The sequence below is a fragment of the Chamaea fasciata genome, unplaced genomic scaffold, assembly GCF_029207755.1.
Source record: "Chamaea fasciata isolate MVZ Bird 193981 ecotype frontalis unplaced genomic scaffold, bChaFas1.0.hap1 SCAF_5, whole genome shotgun sequence".
NCBI lineage: Eukaryota > Metazoa > Chordata > Aves > Passeriformes > Sylviidae > Chamaea > Chamaea fasciata.
This window is the reverse complement of record NW_027094090.1, coordinates 52,993,782-53,009,899: the sequence shown is the minus strand read 5'-3', so window position 1 is coordinate 53,009,899 and position 16,118 is coordinate 52,993,782. Positions and strand designations below refer to the sequence as shown.

Below are 16,118 nucleotides of genomic sequence, written 5' to 3'. Positions count from 1 at the left end.
TTATTTCTGACGCCATTGCCTGCCTTTGCAATCTTTTCCAAAGTGCCAGTCTGCGTGTCACAGGGGAGGTACGATGGGCAGAACGGCAGCCTGGGTCAGGCCGGCATCGGGGAGGGGCGGCCTCAGGCGGCCGAGTAGACGCGGGGCCTTATTGGTACCACACCAAAGATGGCGGCCCAGCCGAAAGTGGCTTCTGCCAGCACCCAAGATGGCGACGAAGGGAAGAAGTTAATGTGCCACCCCAAAGACGGCGTCTTAAACGGCAGCTACTTCCGCCAGCACCAAAGATGGAGGACTAACCCCCCCCCGTTGTCACGTGATACCGCACTAAAGATGGTGTCTCAGCCAAAAGTGACTTCTGCCAGTACTCAATGCGGTGGCATGAATACGAAATCACGTGATGCCACACAAAAGATGGCGTCTAAACAGGAAGTGACTTCTGCCAGCACCCAAGATGGCGGGCCGCACCGAAAGTCACGTGACGGCACGCCGAAGATGACTCGTCGACACTAGGTTTTATTTGACCTTCCGAATATGGCGGCATTCTGCGCAAGCGCCTTGGGTAGGGAGGAAAACGGCGCTCCAAAAGGACGCCGCGCCTCTCAACGGCGTCTGTTCGATTGCCTGAACCCCCCCCCGACTCCGACGCCGGCCCCGCACTTTCAGCGCGATTTTCCGCGGCGTTTCCCGGTGTGGGATTCGGGCTGTGCGGTCAGCGGCGCCGGGGGCGGGCCGGAGGCGGCGCTGATGCCGCCCCTGTCGCGGCCACGCCTCGCCACTCCTGCGACCGTCCCCCGACGGCGGGCGGGGCCGGGCCGGGCTCCCCCCGCACCGCCCGGCCCGGGGAAGTGCGGGAAAACACAAAACCACGGAGCAAGAACAGAGCAGAGCTGCCTGAGCCATCCCCCTGCCCGAGGGGCCGCAGCTGCCCGGAGCCAGCAGCGCCCAGCAGGATGCAGCTCCTCTTTCGCAGGAGGTGAGCGGTGCGGGGCCGGAGCTGGAGGCAGGGTTTGCCAGGCAGGGGGAGCGGGGAGAATTCCGGCTGCCAGCGGCTCTCTGGGAGTGCCGGATTGCCTCGAGGCTCAGGAGGCGGGAGGTGTGTCCCCTCATGTCCCCGGGAGGTGCTGAAATGCAGCTCGCAGCAGCCTCCTGTGTCTGCGCGGAACCAGCTCTAGCGCTGGTGTGAACTGAGAAATGAACATCATCACGCTGGAAACAAGCCACAGAAATGGGTTAAAATGGGGTGGACTTCCCCAAGCTTCTAAAAATAAAAATTCTTATTGGTTTTGCTTTCGGAATTCAACACTGGAGTGTTTCTCGAGGTGTTGGCATTTCTTTTAACGTAGTTTTGGTGAGGTGCTGCCTCCGTGCCTTTCTCACAGCTGCTGTTGGCTCAGCAGATGCCCCTGATTTCCCTGTGAGCCGCTGGTTTTGTTTGACTGCTTCTCACAGCCCAGTGGTACACCGGAGACTGCTGGTGGTGTGCCCAAGGGGACAGTTCTGGTGCCATTGGAGCCGTGGGGAGAAGCCAAGGGTTGGCAGTGACAGCCTTGGGATGCTCTTCCTGAGGCGTGCACGTTCCTTCCTCCCGGGCAGGCTCTTGGCTTGGATTCCTCGGCTGTCGCTTGCCAAGCACTGGAAGGGCCTTAGTTGTGCGGGGAACAGAACATTTAAGGGCAAAGCAAAGCTGGGGATGTTCTGGCTTTAGAAGGTTACTTTAGGAAGAGACGGTGAACTGGTCCAACTGTGCCAAAAAGAGCCAGTGGGATGTGAGGGTGTGGGACACACCTGGAAGGTTCCTTGTGCCCAAAGGATCATGGAAAGTGCCGCACTAGAAAAGTCTGAAGTAAATCTTGGACTGCCTTTTGTTGGCTTGTTGAGCTGGGAAGAGATGCTGAGTGTGAAATTCCAGGGAAGCTGCTGTTGCCGCAGTGGCTGGAGTGAGAGGCAGTGGAAGCTGTTTGCTGGCTGCTTGTTGCCCACCCTCCCCTCAGTCCCCTGGAGCTCCAGGTCACCACATGTCACCTTTGCTTGTCCAAGGGTTTTTTTGCTGAAGGGTTTCTAAATGTGGCCGTGGGCTTTGCTGCAGGTGGATTTTATTTCTGTTTCAAGAAGTGTCCCCTTGTCTGGTTTGCAATTTACCAGTTCCCATGCCAGGTTAACTGCGGTAGAAGCAGGCAAATGAAGCCCAGAGCCAGGACTGGCATTCCCAAGGCCTCTGCCAAGCACAGGGGCCATTGCCTGGTGTTGATTCTCCAGTCCTGTCTGCTCTGGCCTTGTTCTGAACTGCTCAGCCATAAATGCCATTGCAGGAAGAGCAGAAAATCCCACGGCTCCTGTGGATCACTTGTCTGCACTGACTTTGTGCTGCAGCCTGAGCTGTGGGGCCTGAATTACCTCCAGGCAGCCGGATTGTTCCCAAATGCCATCCCCTGACTTGACAGGGTTGTGTTGCTCCAAGCCCAGGTGCTGTTTTAGTGGTGCTGTGGCCTCCTCTTGCCTCTGCCTGCTGTGAGCAGCTTTGTGCTGCAGCTCAGTGAAGTTGAGCTCAGTGTTTGTTGCGTGGGATTTTTGTGTGTGATAAAAGTCCCTGTCAGTTACACCCAACTGCTTCCCCTCTGGAATGGCTGCATCCCTGGATTGTGACTAACTCAGCTCTTCTGTAGCAGTTTTCTGCTGCGCTCAGGAAAGGATGGAGCTGAGGGTTCTGAGCAAAAATGATCCATCAAAGCCAGGGCAGTGCTCACAGCCTGGATCTGTCCAGCACCCCATGTTTTCAGAGGTCCCATGACTGAGGAACAGAAACAAGGAAAAGAGACTCTGTTTCTTTGCTCTCTCCATCTCAGTCCTCACAACATCCCCCACATGCTCCGTGTTCCAAGGCCCCATGTCTCTGAGCAGCATTCCTGCGCAGCTGCCACCCTTTCTTTACAAATAAAGGGCAAAGAGCATCCAGGTGCAGAGTGGTCTTCAGGAAGTGCCAATCCCTGACTATGTCTCCTGCGCTCGCTGTAGTTCTCCTGCCTGGAGAGACCTCCATGGCCTGAGGTTTTTATAGGAAAGTGATCATATTAAATTTGTCAAAAATTGATGTTCGTAGACGCTCAGTTTCTGATGAGAAACATCATTTTACTTTTGCCTTTTCCAGGTTTTTTCCAGGTGCTGCAGAGGATGAGCATCTGTGTGCTCAGACAGTGAGCCAGGAATCTGTGACTTCCACAGTGGACTTAATTTTCTTTTTCTACTCTCTTTTACGACAGGGAAAGTCACCAAAGTTGCCCCAGCAACGCTAAAAGTTTTGGTGCTTGAGCACCCAAACCCAACAGCATCTGACCCTGCTGGCCTGCCCCTGGCTCTGAGCTCATGGCCCTGCGGGCGCCGCCGTTCCAGGCGCTCTTCCTGGGGAGTGCGGGGAGGGGAGGCCTGGAAAATGTCCCTGAGCAGGTGAGTTGGCTTGGGAGGGACCTTCAAGCCCATTCTGTCCCTGCCAGCCCTGCCATGGGCAGGAACACCTTCCACTGGCCCAGGCTGCTTGCAGCCTCAGTGTCCAGCCTGGCCCTGGGCACTTCCAGGCATCCAGGGACAGCCATGGGTGCTCTGGCAATTCCATCCCAGTCCCATACCATCCTCACAGGGAAACCTCTCTCCTAAACTTACCCTCTCTCACCTTATCACCGTTCCCCCTTGCCCTGTCACTCCATGCTCTCCTCTAAAAAGGCACTCCGAGCGTTTCTCTGCTCCCAGAGCCTTCTCCAGGCCCAACACCCTCAGCCAGTCTCCAGGGACATGTCAGAGCTCCTTTTCCCCTTTGTAGGCCCATTCCACCATGCTCTGTTGTTCCCGGAGGAATTTGGGGTCGTAGCTCACTGTTCTCTGCCGTAAATAATCCGAATTCTTTCCCCTTGTCAGCCCCTGACTGTTCCCAATGATCCCCAGCCAGAGTCCCCAGGACCAACGAGAGACCTGCCAATAGCTGGGATTTCAGAAAAGTCAGTCAGAATGACAAGGAGAATACCTGTGGCTGCTCAGCTGTGCCACCAATTAGCGCATTTTGCATGAAGCTGGCAGTTAGTTGCTGCTTCCTGAATATCTGACTGTTCATTCCTACGTCTAGGAGCCTAATTTTGGGAGAAGGCATTTGGGTATGGCTAATTGTGCCAGGGGTTTATTGCTGTTTGCTTTCCCTTCCCTTCCCAGAACTGCTGGAGAAGAAGAACAATAAGCTGAGAAGAGCAGGAGGGGCCGTGAGGGATTTACTGGGCATGGTGACACCACAAGACATCCATTTTGCCACCACAGCCACACCAGCAGAGATGAAGGAAATGTTCACAGCGGCTGGGGTTCGTCTGATCAATAACAAAGGAGAAAAACACACAACCACCACTGCCAGGGTTGGTTTGGCATTTTTTTGGATCTTTTCTACCTGGCTGTGGATGTGCAGAATGTCCAGTAGAAAATTTGCTCCTTATTTGTTCAAGTATCACAGCAAGAGTTGAAATGAGACCCTGCTTTAAGGCCTGGAGTGGGTTTTTTTTGATGATTCATTGTAGAATTCAAGTAATGATCATTTTTCAATGCATGGAACTCATTGATGCTGCTGTGCCATCACCAGAAAAGATAATGTTGGCTGCCCACACACGATGCTAATGTTTCCTGCTTTTGCTTTCCTCTCAAGTTCTGTTTCCTCTGCCTTGCTCTTAGTCCAGCTCCTGCAGGAAGATTTCTGCAGGCTCTTTAGAAAAGAAAGAAAGTCAAGATTATTTCCAGAAGTTCCTATTTCTCAACTCTGTATGAAAGCACTGCACACGTTGCTGTGCGTGTGTCCACCCACTGGACACAGACAGGGGACTGAAAACATGAGCAGCTTTCGCATTTCATTGCATTTTATATTTCATTTCATTTCATTTCATTTCATTTCATTTCATTTCATTTCATTTCATGGTTGTGTTGAAGAGCAGCTTTTGCATTTCATTGCATTTCATATTTCATTTCATTTCATTTCATGGTTGTGTTGAAGTACTAACGCTCCATGAAGAGAATTTTAGAATGACTGCTCTGGGAATAGATGTTGTCACCGAGGGACGGCACGCAGAGGTGGAGTTCACCACTGACTGGCACAGGGATGCTGAGAGGAGGCATCTCACTGGTAAATCCGTGTTTTTAGGTAAATTTGAAAAACAGTTATGGAGATGAATTGGAGTGGATTTGTAGTGCGTGTCAGTTTTGCCAGTGAATTCTGTCTCTGTGTCAAAGGTCTGTGTAAATACGTGAGGTGGTCTGACAGACCAGGTCAAATCATGCAGCTTCTCATTTCCAAATGAGAGTGTTTCATTGTGTCAGCCACATTTGTAAATTCAGTCTGGTTTTTCTTTTTTTTTCTAGGTTTGGATGGGACACTCTATGATTTTTTTAACATCTATGAAGACTTGAAAAACAAGAAAATCAGATTTGTGGGGAAGGCAGCTGAGAGAATACAAGATTATTGAAGAATCCTGAGGTACTTCAGGTAAGAGATTTTGCCTTTCCTTGATAAAGAAACTGCAGAAAGTTTCAAGAAGGTGCAACAAGATACCAGTGATGTAAAAAGAGTTGGAGTTGTCCTATTTCCTTTCCAACCTAAATGATTTTATGATTGTAGGTGGAATAGTTTTCTAATCTAACATCCAGGGGTTTTATTTGGCAGTTTCTATGGCAGAATTTAAGAGAAACCTGGAGAACCCGAACCTAATACACTGGAAGCAATTAAAGAAAATGCCAAATGCTTGGCTGGAAATATCAGGAGAAAGGATTTGGGTGGAGCTGAAAAAAATTCTTCTTGGAAACCACGTCAATCATTTGGCTCACCTTACATATGAGCTGGATATTGCCCAGTACCTAGGTAAAGTGAAATGAAGTTTGGTTTCTACTCCTGTATCTTACACAGACAGAGTTTTGTGGCAAATTGAGATCAAACTTGGGTTTACACAGAAATTAGATTTTATTTTTATCCTGTGCTAACACCCACTTTTCTTATTAACACTTGTTTGCCCTTCTTGTGTGGTTTTAGGGCTACCGCTTGATGGGAATTGAGAGGAATTTGCCAGAGTCACTAAAACTCCAAAACCCATGCCTGTCCTGACACCCTCCTTCAAGGGCAAGGATGATGTCACAAAGCTGGACCTGAGGCTGAAAATCTCCAAGGAACGGGGAAACCTTGGCCTTCTCTTGGTGAAGCTCAAGCAGGAGTTAACCAAAGCCTCAGGGCCGGAACTGCTTAGACCATACCGGGACTTCCTGATGGATGTAAGTGGAGATCACATTGCTTCATCTGGGGCTTCACAGTGCACCAAATTCATTTGAAGACATTTCTAAACAACAAACCTACTGTATTTTAGCAGTTCTGAGCAGCCTGTGCTCTGTAGCAAGTTTTGGACTGATTGAAAAGTCAGTCAGGCTGAAAAATGATGGCACAGACAGTTTCTTGTCACCTTACCTGGGACTGGCAGTTTGCTGTGCTGTCCTACTGCAATACGGAACAGGAGCTGGACCTCAAGGAGAACTGGACTTTTTTTCTGCGAAATTCAGCTCGAAATTGTGCCTGGAAAATCAGTGCAATTCCTGGTGGTCTTCCCAAGGCCCACTGTTCCTTAGGCAAGCTGGGATGTTCTTCCACAGCACAATGAGGTGGCTTCCAGGTGAATTCTGCTCTTCCAGAGCAGCAGCTGATGCTGAGGGCAAGAACCAGTCCACAGGGCCAGGCCTGTCTCCCACAGGAAAGGTGATGGATAAGGATGACAGCTATTACCTGGGATTCAGGGAGTCTCCAAGGATCTCCCAGAGCCTGCAAGGTACCCTTTTAACACCTGGGAGGCAGGAGAGCTCCTTGCTTCCCTAGTCCCAGCTTGTCCAAGATCTTGCCTAACAAGGAGGAATGGCAATAGCATAAACTGGCACACTTGCAGCTGTTTCTGCTCATTCATACTGAACCCACTCCTTTTTTTTCCCTTGTTCCTCCTAGTCTAGAGCAGCTAGCAACAATGCCAAGATCTTGGAGCTCCTGAAGTAGCAAGGAGAGGAACAGCTTTTGAAAGCAACGCAGGAGTGGACTGTGCCCTCCTTCCCCATCAGTGGCCGCCATCTCCGGAAGGTGGGGCTGTCCTCTGGGAAGGGAGTTGGGACAGCACTGCAGCAGCCGGGGGAGGAGTGGAAAAGGAGCGGACACCACATGGATAGAGAGGAACTGCTGAGCTGCCTGAAGAAGTTGGAAAGTGAAGAATACCACAAGTGTTTGTGCCCTGATCCGAGCGGAACTGTGCTCCCGGGAAACTGAGCCTCTCACAGCCAATTGAGCATTTATCACCTCTAACATTTTCATCCCTGATCCCTAACTTCTGCAAGGAGAGGTTTCATTTTGTAATTGTGTCAAACATTGGTTGACAAATTCCACCTTCTCAACCTCTCTTTGCTGGTTTTAGTGGTAAACATTTACTGTTTGATCATGACTTAGGAGGAGAAAAATCTTGCTGTTGCCTCTCATGCCCTGACTTTTTATATCCAAATAAACCTGCAAAAAGGTGGTTTGCATCCTCTAGATAAAATCCTGGAGGGGTTTTTTATGTGCCTAGGAGAGTGTGTGGGAAAAATGGGCTCTACCTTAACTCTTTTTGTACTTTAAGCTGGATAACAGAGAAATACTCCGGCAGTTCCCAACAGCCTTGCCATGGAAAACCAGGCTATTCTCTAGGACTATGTTTATTTTCCAGAATTCCAGAATCAGTTTTAGGTCAAAAGAATGAGTTGGCTTAGTGAGTATCATGAATTTGCAGTGGTTTTTCACTCACTTATCACTGAGTAAGTAAATCCACAGCAAGCTGGTGAAGGTTCTACATTTTATTTTCAACTTCAGTTGTGAGACAAACTGGGAACATTAATTAAGAGGAACAAGGGGACATCCAACTCCTTGTCTTGGCAATTTGGCCATTTGGAGCAGAGCTAGTCCTACACTTGATGGATGACTTTCTAGCCCTGGGCTTTTTGGTGTGCTGTTAAAAATTCTCTGGGAGCGGCCCTTGTGTGTCTGAATCTTGTTGCAGGTGGAAGTTTTCCTGCAGAACCATGGCAACGAATAAACTCCTTTGGATTTCATTCTCCTTGCATGATAACCTTTTGCAGCACTAGATGGCAACACTGGAGCAATGCTGGGAAACAACCAGCAGTTTGGGCTTTCACACAACTTGCCAGCTGCCTTGGATTTTCCTGGCATGGCTGGTCCTTTTGATAAATTATCCTGAAGGTGCCTGGCAATTTGTGGGAGCCAGCAAGGGAAGAGGGAAAAAGTGCTCTTTGTTACTAAGGCAGATCTCCCAAGAACAGGATGATGCTTCATTGAATGAGGTGATTCCATTGAAGCCTCCTTTTTCTGTCATTTCTGGAACTACTGAAATCTCGGCAGGGAGAGTGACAAAGTTCAGGGCTCTAGAGAGTCCTTTCAAGATTTTACCCAAGTGCAGCTTTAGGGCAATGGCTTTGCAGGTGGGAAAATATGAACACTTCGACCCCAAACTGCTGTCAGGCTCCAGCTCCCCTTGGAGAGAGGATTTTGAATGACAAAACTTGAAATGGATGATCTTGGCATGGACCAGATGCATACTTTGGACAAAGTTTAGCAGGGAGTTCTTCCCCATGAGTGCTGAGCTTCAATTTCCAGCTGTTTGCCATCTCTGAGAGGGGCTGGCTCTGCCTGGGTCCAATCCTGCTCCCAGACTGAATCACTGCTTCGTGTCTAAAGGATTCTTCAGGTGTCAGGGAACCTTTGCACAGCTCTGTCCCCCAGGATGAAGGATGACAACCCAAATGGTGCATAGAAACAGCAAGGAATGATTTCTTGAAATTGATGCTGGCAAGGATTATCCTGAAAAGACTTACATCACAATGATTGACTACACAGTCGAGAGTTACAGCTGCTGGAGAGTGCACTATGAAATCAATCATTTCCAAGCCAGCTTCATTCTTAGCAAGTAGAAATTAATGGGTTCATTTGGAGCTGAGTTGGTAAAACTGGTCACTAAAAGCAGGGGGAATGCCAGTTCTTCCATCCCTCACTGATAGCGCAGAGGATCCTGCCCCCAATCTCCAGGGCTCAAGAAAAACAGCAAAACCAGATGATTCCACAAGCACCTTCACAAACAGTCCTCCTTGGAATTCAGCGCAGGGAGCACCTGTGTTCCAACACCTCTTTCAAGGTCAGCCCATGCTTCAGGTTCCCCATTGGTGTGTTGAGGAGCTCTGTTTATCTGCCACTAAAATTAGCCCCTAGGAAAATGAAAGACAGGAAAGAAAAAAGATTCCCATCTTTTAGGCAAGAAGTGCCAGCTTGGCATCTGGAAAAATGCTGTCTCTAAGTAAACCCTCCTTGAGAGAGTAGGGGCTATTTCAAGAGCAAACAAAGGGATTTTGCTCCATCTAATCCCATTTGCCCAGGCTGTTCCTTGTGGATGTTGCCAGGCTGGGGCAGCACAGGCAGACACAGCTCTCTGCACTCTCTGCTCCAAATACAACTCTGCTGGGCTCCTTTGCAAACTGCCTTTGCCATGAGGTTTTCTCCAGAAGAAATCAAGGAATTGCTCATGGCAGGGTGGAGATTAAGTTATCCCAAAGGGAGGTAAAGGATAAATATTCCTGTAAGAGTCCTTGGGATCTGCTGGGCAGAATTGGGATGGGAACATTAATTTCCTGCAGTGCAAATACACAACAACCTCACACACAAAGCGCACACTGTCAGGTGGGGTCTGAGAGCACCACTCTGACAAACCTCCTGTTTCAGATGGACTGTTGGAACAACCAGGTACATTTAGTTGTGCTGGATCTGCAACGCAAGAATCTATAACATCAGGTTATTCTCGCACAGAACATTTGGTTGCAGGGACATATTCCCATTTTTCTTGCCCGGGTTCCATGATTAAGACAGTATTGTCTTTCCCTGGAGCTATAACTTCAGCTGGTTAGGGAAGGCCATTTGGCTTTGGGCTCCATTATTAGGACTGGTAGATCCAAACTCTTTATCTCCACAAGAGGAATGACTTGAGGTGGACCTCCTCTGTTCACAATTGTTTTTAGAACTGGCAATATCAATAACTGTGCTACCCTGCCACGGGGTTGAATAATCACGTCTTGTTCACTATTGTTCTGCGTGGAGAAGTGTTAAAGGAGTGTAAACTAGTGTCTGATACAGCATAAATAACACACTCAGAGAAGGGTAGTTGTTGCTGAGGAGTGTCCTCTATCCATGAATGTCATAGAAAGTGAATTTTCTGTAAGTACTGTACCAGGATTAAGGATGCTGTGACATCTCCCTATGGCACTGGGTTCTCCTCTTCCTTCCTGTGGTGATTAGTGACCAGAGTTAAGAAGTTCCTCTTCTGTTCCTGAGTATTTCTTTTTTTTTTTTTTCTTTTTATCAGTTTTTTTTTTCTTTCTTGTCCCTGGGGAGTTTCATGGAGGAGGTATGTGTCAAAGCAGACCGGGACACTGTGATTCAGTTCTTAAATCTGAGGCGTGCCCTTCTAAAAAGAGCTTTCTCCTTTTCCCCTGAGCCTGTGTCAAACCAGCTGTAGTGTAGCACATCCTGCAGGGAAAATGGGTGGGGAGATACATGGGGGAGATGCAAATTCAAGGATTTGCAGCACGTAATTCAAGATGTTTTAAAAGTTGGAAGTGACAAGTGAAGAAGGGAATTGCTTGTGCCAGCGCTCAGCTCCAGTGCTTTCCTTAGGAAAGGATGTACTGGAATAAAAAAATAAAAATTATCCTGGCCCACGTGGTACCTACCCAGAGGGAAGTTACCATTCTGTTCCTGACAGAAGGAGACCTGCTAACAGCTAAGTGGTTCAATACTTGCTAGTGTTGCAGCAACATGGAAGAGCTGGACTTGGAGCCTTCTCTCCTTTCCTGTTCTGAGGGCAGGAGCTTTGGTGTCTTCGGGTGGGTTTACCCAGAAGCTGTGAGAGGAGAGAATAAGAAATTAATCAAGGTCCAACCATAATAAACATCATTCTAATGTTGCCCCTCTTTATCAACAGCAAAATCAAAGCATTGACCTTTTCTGAATGATTTTTGCCTGACTCAATGCCCATTTGATCATTTTCAAGACACTGATAGTTATATTACCTGCAGTTTTCTGGGGCCATCAAACAGCCAAACAGCCAATACCTGCAGGATGTTATTCCCTGACAGCACATTCTGAGAGAAACAAACTGCAGGATACTCTTGTCCAAGCAAGCAGTTGCTTTCCTTCACCTGAGAGAGCTTTGAGGTGCTTCTTGGAGCCGTTTTGCTAGTCCTGGCTGCAAGTAAGGCCACAAAAATGTAATTGACTCTCAAGATGCATTTTGGCCCCTTTTAAACAGATCTGTTTAAAATTAAACTTTGGGATGGTTCTGGGAGGTTGTTTTCCAAACAAAAGCTTTTCTTCAAAATGAACAAACCCAAAATTACTTGTTTTCAAAATGCTGAAATGCAGTACTTATGGGCTGACTTTTCAGAATTCTCTTCTCCTTTCTTAATCCATTATTTCTTCCCAATTATGGTCTGAGCTTACCATTCCACAAGTGTTATGTTTCTCAGCTAATTATGTTTCTCAGTTAATCCATCCCCAAAGCCCTCTCTGAGGGTCCCTTGTCAAAACTTGTAGCAAAGAGCCATTCAGTCAGAGCCAGTAGGTGGCAGTAAAAGATGGGGAATATGGAAAAAAAAATTCAAACCTGTAATTGGGAAACACCAAGTGGGTTCTTTCACTGCAGAGACTTCCCCAAACTGGTGCCATGCCCTATTTCTATGCACGAAGGAATGGTTTCTTGGAGAGCCATATTTTTTTCTTGTCTCATGCCTTTTTCCCTGGCTGCTTTGGGCACACGGGAAACACCAGCTTATCTGCCTAAGAAATTCATATTTTTACAATTTAACCCCACAAAGAAGATTCCCTAAAGAGGAGTTGCAAGCACAGTACCCAGTCCACAGGCAGGATCACACATGAGCAGCTGGAGGTCAACTCCTCCTCAGCAGTAACTGTTGGGGGTGATCCAGAAACTGCACAACAGCTAATGGAGAAAGGGAAGAGTGGAGTGTCCACAGCCAGCTAAGGAACTAAGAATTTACTCATCCCCAGTAATGTCTGGGCAGCATTTGGATTAATAAATTGGATTTTACAGAGAAAATCATCCTGGGACCTTGAGCCAGCGTGGTGGTCAAAGCCCAAATTGTGCACTTCGATACAGAGCCAAACCTTAGGGAGCAGAACTCTCTGGTTTGATCTCCTCACCTTTCACCTCATTAATGTCCTCTGATTATCACATGTAGTATCATGCTCCAGCTATGGCATGGATCATAAAGTGTAAGGCAAATGAACACAATTATTATTATATCATAAATAGAGACTTGATATAGTTACTGCAATTAAAATACACTGAAAGTCTAAATCTATCTTGTTGGTCCTTTCCCTCTCCTTTTCACAACCCTCACCACTTGAGAGCCTCAGAAAAATTTGCATGGGAAGGACAACAAGTCCCTAGCCCTGCTTAGAGCAGGGCTAACTTCAAACTTGGATAAAATCACTCATTTTCTTTCAGGGCTGAGAAATCTGGTAAAACCCTGTAACTGGGGCAACCAAAAAGCTCTTGAATGACAAGGAAAGTCTCAGCTCTTTAGGCCATTCACTGACAACCATCCCTCACACAGTTCTGTGCCCAGCACAGGCTCAGTAAAAATCTAATACCTGCTTCTCACATGATGTCTGAGCTGCACTTTGCATTGTGCTTGTTTAAAACATAAATTGCTGTGTGTAAAGCAGGAATGCACTGGGATTCCCAGACAGGTATTTCATACCATCGGTGTCTTGTCTCCTGTGACCAGGTCGTGTTTGCTCTGTGCTGGGGAGGTGGCTTTGTTTGCCAGGTGCTTTTTGAAGTTTGGGGATCAGCAGGGCTCTGAAGGAGTATTAAAAGTGAATACCAGGCTAAGGTGTGGATTACCGGAGATCCTTGTGGGGCTGGGCTACGAGGTTTGCATTTGAATTGGATCTGCCTGAGGTTAACTGACAGTGCTGGAGCAAGGGCTGTGGCTGAATGGCAAATCCTGTCCTTAAGGTTGTTTAAGTGCCTGGACAGCTGCAGGGAAATGTCAGAGCCATCGGGTTTTGTCTCCATTTATGTACATTTGTGTTTGTGTCATGTACAAACAGAGCCATTCAAGCCCTCTCTGCAGGCAAAGTCGGTTCTGTGCTCCCACCATAAGGTGCAAGGGCCTTACTGACTCATTCCTGACTTGGAAAATGGAATGTGGAGGGCAAGGAGCAGAGATGGAATGGAAAGATGGAAGAGAGAGCCCAGCAGGGCTGTGCTTCATCATCTTGCTGTCCCTGAGGAGGATGGCATCTGCTTCCCACTGGCACAATCCTCCAGGAAGCAGCTCCCAAGCCCTCCCTAAAGTCCAGAGCATCGAACCTGGACTTCCCATGCTGTAGCAGGGGCAGGGGCCTTGGCTGTTGCTGCTCATGTGCACACAGGAAATGTCTTGTTAGCATCTGAATATTGTGAATGTTTCATTTTCTTATGTGCTTTAGCGAATAATAACAATTTTTTTAAAAAGCACATTTCCTTGTGAGCACTTGAGTGTTTGTCTACTCTAAAGGATGTGGCTGGTGAGGTGAAAAGAAAAAGAAAAAACTAAACCAAACCAAAACCAAACCCAGCTGAAAATAAAGCACTCTCAGTCAGTGGAAAGCATTTTCAGAACTGTACCAGTGTATTCTGGTCCTGTGAGACCTCATCTCAGAGTCCAAAAAGCTCAGCTACAGTTAAAGCACAGCTGTGCCACTTGCCAACAGCTTGAAGCAGTGCCTGCTCTCAGGGAGGGGGGGGTGGCAGGGCCACAGATCACACTTAGCACTGTGCAGGACAGGACTATAAGCTGCTCTCCAAGATTACTCGGAGGCAAATGACCTCTCAAGGCTTTTCCTACTACATGCAAAAGATAAACAACCAAAAATTCTGAGCTCTATCAAAAAGGTTACAAGCTCACCTTATAATTCAGGAACCAACACTATCACTAAGTTAGGCAGGGAATTTTTTAACACGTCACAGGAGAGGGGACAGTTGGTACCAAATCCAAGCGGCAGAATAATTTCATTCAGCAGTTTAGATACAACATATCCACTTAAGCTTGCAGTGTGTTACTAAAAATGTATCTTGACTAAAATTTTAAAATAATTAATAGACAATCCATATCAATAACTGGATGGAATCTGTAACTGAGGCAAGACAATCACAGTTCTTCAAAGTGTCCTTTGGGGAACTTACCATCAAGTTAAATGCACATGGTATATTTACTTAGATGTGTCTTACCTTTAAAGATATTTAACAAGTCAAAAGAAATATTCTCTAAAGTTGGTGATGCGAGCCATATTGTCTATAACATGAATAATACAGAATTAATTAATTCATGGGAGAGTTGTGAGATCAAAGCTGCTGATGTTACTGACTCTCCTTCCTCTCTGTCTTTGCAGGTCAGCAAGGCTTCCCTGCAGTGTTATGCTCTGTGCCTGAGCTGGTTCTGTCCCACTGACCCCCTGAGAGTGGCAGCACACAATGTGCTAATGTGGCTTTGTTGATATCAGCACCGAATTCCTATGTGGCATCTGCTGTGACTACAAGGAGGGACAGATCTCCTTGAGTGACCACAGGTACCAATCCACCTTAGAGAGTCTTGCATGGGGGTGAGCTCAGCATAGGGGAACTGTCTGAGGCACTGCATCCTCAGGCTTTCCACCCTCACCAGGTGTGGGCGGTACTTTCTAATTCTCTTCTGATACCAAGACAGTTGATAAAAAAGCATCATAGAGGCCTTACAGAACGGCCTGGTCACTTAAACACAGTGCCAGTGGATTTCAAGAGCTTGCAAAGTATCTTCTCTGTGATAGGTCCTTTCTTTGATACACCTTTACCCCACTGCAAGCAAAAGTTTTGGTTTCCCCTCCCCTCCATAGACTGGGTCATCCAGCTGTCCAAATAATCAATTCCAAAGCTTTGCCCCCCAGCCTCCACTCTGCACCACTTTCCATGCCTTAAATCCAGCAGACTCCTGGTCTCCCCCAGCAGCTCAGGAGCCCCAGTTCTTACCAATCTCGGGGGAAGTTTGGGGCAGTGACACTGTCACTGCCAGTCCTGGCCACCCTGCCTGGGGCAGCCACAGAGCAGCACAGTCCCCAGCACTGGGATCTCTGCTGGAGCATGTGCCGAGTGCTGTCCTCACACTGGGCACTCAGTGTGGCAACACAGAGCTGTGCCCTGACCCTGGAGCTCCTGGCTTTTCCACAGGAGTCAGGCACTAGTTATCCTGGGAAGGAGTTAAAAAAATTAACAAAACCCAAATCCAACCAACAAAAACAAACAAACAAACAAACAAAACAAACAAAACCCCAAACAAACAAACAAAAAAAAACACAAAAGAAAAAAAGAGAATGGTACAATCTTGCCATTTAACCGGGACTTTTAACATCAGAACAGGGGTGCTGTCACTGCAGCATCCTGAGACCCCAAAAATGTATCTCTGAGAGTCACAGGAAAGTAACACCACAGGGGGGCTGGTTCCTCTGTCTTTGCTGACCTTCTGTCTCAGGAAGTGGTACCTCTCTGTCCCAAGCTGGGATGTTAAAAAGCTGCTGCGGTTCAAAGCCATGTTGAGCAGGCAGCCCACAGGTCTCCATCCAGGCAGCCAGAGGGGAATGAGCTTATGGCAGTGCTCAGACATACACAGCACCTCTCTCCTAAGGGCACACTTTGCAATTCACTCCGTGACTGTGCATGCTGGACAGATTCCTGCTGCAGACTGCAACCTCAGCTGATTGCCAGGAGATGCGTTCTGGACAAGATGGAATAAAAGCATTTCTGTCTGTGAACTGGAAGGAGGTCAACAGGTCCTGCAATCACAGAGCAGCCTCTAGCTTATGGAAGACAGGTAATATAGAGAATGGAGAACATGAAGGAAGGGATGAGCTGGTCCATATCCAGCAAGGAAAAAGCAGTTCTTCTAATTCACTGGCTGCTCTGCACATTGAGTAAATAGAAAAAAAGCCCAAAGTAAACCCA

At 47.6% G+C, this 16,118-nt stretch overlaps 1 pseudogene; it reads left to right on the top strand.

Moving 5' to 3' along the window:
• The first annotated feature begins 534 nt into the window (after positions 1-534).
• Positions 535-8,289, top strand: LOC136290335 (CCA tRNA nucleotidyltransferase 1, mitochondrial-like; annotated as a pseudogene).
• The last annotated feature ends 7,829 nt before the right edge of the window (positions 8,290-16,118 follow it).